We start from the raw sequence: 3808 nt of genomic DNA, 5'->3' as shown, positions 1-3808 counted from the left end.
TGCCGTGAACCAGACCAATGACTCATTGCAATGAGCATTTGCAAGTGAACCGTGTGACACCGCAGCTACCAATATCACCACAACGATTTGTTTTATTTTAATTTTATTATTATTATTTTGTTCTTGTTTTCAAGACAGGGTCTCTTTGTGTAGCCTTGGCTGTCCTGGACTCACTTTGTAGACCAGGCTGGCCTTGAACTCACAGAGATCTGCCTGCCTCTGCCTCCCGGAGTGCCAGTGTGTGCCACTGTAATTTTATTATTTTATTTTCCTTTGAGGGTGAGGTTACAAGGGTCGGGGCAGACATGGAAGGACTGGGAAATACGTGAGGTTGGCGTGTATGATATGAAATTCCCAAAGAATCAATAAAAAAAATATTATGTTGAGAAGAAATTATTTTCGTGTCTGTGTGTACCTGTATGTATTCGGGCTTGCCACCTGCACGCAGTGCTCATGGAGGCGAGAAGAGGAAGTCAAATCTCCCAGAACTAAACTCCCAGGCAGTTGTGAGCACCTGATGAGGGTTCCAGGAGCCAAGCTCAGGTCTGCAAGAGCAGCGAGCACTCCAGCTGCTGAGCCACGTCTCCAGCACCTGTTTTAGAAATCTAACACAAACAGTCCAGAATCCTTCACGCGCACCATTCAATTACAGAATTACACTACACTGAATTATTTTACTTGGGCTGTCTTTTTTTTTTAACTTTTTTTTTTAAACAATTTAATTTTATTCTATGTGCATTAATATGAAGGTTTCAGATTACTTGGAATTGGCATTACAGACAGTTGTGAGCCGCCATGTGGGCTCTGGGAACCGAACCCGGGTCGTTCGGAAGAGCAGACAGTGTTCTTAACCACTGAGCCATCTCTCCAGCCCATACTTGGGCTGTTTTTATTCCCAACTCTGGGTCTCTGAAGACTCTGGTTCCTTCCCAGCAGCTGGAGGAGAGTAAAATTTGGGGGGCGGGGGGGGCGGTGTGGCAGATCACAGCTTCTCTCAGAGGGAAGGGACCTGAGGGCTCTGCTGGCTCTTCTGGAAGCCATGCTTTGCTTTGTGTTTGCTGAAGCTTGGCTATCCCCTCCATCCGAGGGACCCTCTTCATCTCCCTCAGTGGGAAGGCTGCCTTTTGCTCACCTGAGGGGCCCTAGGCCAAGCTCAGAAGACACCTAGAGCAAAGCCTAGGTGAAAAAACTAGTGCTGAGGCTGAATATTACACTGTGAGAAAGAGAGAAAGGGTAAAAAATCATCCCTTCTCCCAACCAAGCCCCGGGCACCACGCAGGAAGACCTGCACCGAAGCATAGATGGCAGGAGCAGGGCCACCGGGGCTTCTGGGACTCCACCTGTGGGTGCCTGTTTACCCAGAGCTGGGAAAGAGAGACGTACAGAGAGCTGAGGAGGATGGAAGAGACTGGAGCAGGACCAGGAGCCTCGGGCAAGGCCCCAGGCAGTACGAGGGTCCTGGTCATAGAACAGCTGGATGTGCTGGTTAGTTAGTTCTTTGTCAGCTAGAGCCGTCTGGGAAGAGGGACCCTCGGTTGAGAAAAGGCTTCCATCAGATTGCCTATAGGCAAATCTTCATTAATGTTTGATTTATAGTTGAAGTGGGAGGGGCCAACTCACTGTGCATGGTGCCAAGCCCGGGGGCCTGGATTGTATAAGCTCAGAAAATCATAGAAAAGAAGCCAATAAGCAGCATTCCTCCATGGCCTCTGCTTCGGCCTCTAGCTCCAGGTTCCTGGTTTAAGTTCCTGCCTTGACTTCCCTTCATGATGTGTAAGCGGAAATAAGCCCTTTCCTCCTCAGGTTGCCTTTTCTTTTCAAGACTTATTTATTTATTTTATGTATGTGAGTGCTCTCTCTGCATGTACCCCTACATGCCAGAAAGTGGCATCAGATCACATTATAGATGGTTGTGAGCCACCATGTAGTTTCTGGGAGTTGAACTCAGGATCTCTGGAAGAGTAGACAGTGCTCTTAACCTCTGAGCCATCTCTCCAGCCACCACCCCCCCATGTTGCTTTTTCTAATGGTGTTTTACCACAGAAATAGAAACCTGACTAGAAAAAAGCCGGGAGATGGCCATGCACAACTTTAGTCCCAGTACTTGAGAGACAGGGGCAGGTGGATCTCTGGGTTTGAGGCCAGCCTGGTCTGTGTAGTAAGTTCCAGGACAGCCAGACCTACCCAGAGAAACTCTGTCTCCGAAAGAAGAAAGAAAAATGCCAGTTCGTTTGCTAATACCCTCCAGGGCCAGGGTGTGGGACTGGCTGCCCCCTAACCCCAGGCAGGATTAGGGCTATGTCTTGGCCATGAGGCTGGACAAGAAGCTCCAAGACGGGTCTGTTGAGGGTCCCAGGCCAGAGGTACAGAGGCTTTTGCTCTCAAACGGCGGAGAGCAGGAGCAGGGGTCGTGGCATTCAAGATTAGACTTGGGCTAGTCTTTGTGAGCTGGCGAGCTCTGCTCCACTGCCCTGTCATGGGCTTGAGTGAGCCTGGCCATCAGGTTTACTCAGCATTGAACACTTTTCCTCCAGCTCACTCTGTACTGTCTCGGACCTATAGGAGAGTCGTATGAATGATGGCACAGTGACTATCTGGCCTGGTACTTGGGTTCACCAGCTGCCTGAGTTCTGCCATCTTGTTCTCTGCTGGCACACCTATGCCTACTCGTGCCATTGGCCCTCAGGATCCTTGAGGACAGGTCATCCCTCAGGATGCTGAGAACCCCACAAACAATGGTGTGTCTTTGCAAATTAACTGTCCTCAGCCTTCTAAACACCCTAAGTCATCTCTGTATGAACTCTAGCCAGCTGCCAATTACAATGTAAATTCTGTGTGCACAGCTGTTACACAGTCTCAGGATCAGCACAGGTGAAGCCTGAGGATGGAACCCAGGACCTTGCTAAGGCTGAGTGTTCAACCACTGAGCCACACCCCCAGCCTTTTACCCTTTTTTATTATTTTAACTATGCATTTATTATAGTATTATATTATTATTATTACTATTATCAGTGTGTATGTGCGCATGAAAGTACAGGCGCAAATGTTCAGGGCATCATTTGGAGTCAGAAGATAACTTTTAGGAGTTGGTCCTCTCCATCCATCATAGATTCTGGGGATCAAACTCAGGTTGTCAGTCTTGTACGGAAAGCACTTTAATCTCATCATACCCCCACCCCACCCCAGTCCTTTCTCTGACTTTCTTTTTTTCTTTTTCTTTTCAAGACAGGGTTTCTTTGTGCAGCCTTGGCTGTCCTGGACTTGCTTTGTAGACCAGGCTGGCCTCGAACTCACAGAGATCCACCCACAAGTGCAACCTGATTCAAGTCAGTGGTTTACACACGTTATATATATGTATGGAATTGTTTGTTTGTTTGTTTTGAGACAGGGTTTCTCTGTGTAGCCTTGGCTGTCCTGGACTCTCTTTGTAGACCAGGCTGGCCTCGAACTCACAGAGATCTGCCTGCCTCTGCTTACAGAGTACTGGGATTAAAGGCATGCGCCACTGTGCCCTGTTCATGTATGGAATCGTTAAAGAAAAAAATTATAATATACAAGAAAAGAGAGAAAGGAATACAGGCTGGCTCTTTACAGATAATTACAATATAGGAGTGCATGAAGTGAAAAATAGAAGCCAATGAACTGGGGCTGGAAAGATGGCTTAGCAATTAAGCTCACTGCTCTTTCAGAGAACCCCAGTTCAATTTCCAGCACTCACATAGCAGCTCACAACTGTAACTCCAGTTCCAGGGGCTCTGACACCCTCACACAAACATACACGCAGGCAAAACAAACTGCACATAAGTTA

Source organism: Meriones unguiculatus, chromosome 8 (assembly GCF_030254825.1).
Source record: "Meriones unguiculatus strain TT.TT164.6M chromosome 8, Bangor_MerUng_6.1, whole genome shotgun sequence".
In the NCBI taxonomy this organism is placed as follows: Eukaryota; Metazoa; Chordata; class Mammalia; order Rodentia; family Muridae; genus Meriones; species Meriones unguiculatus.
This window is presented reverse-complemented; position numbering follows the sequence as displayed.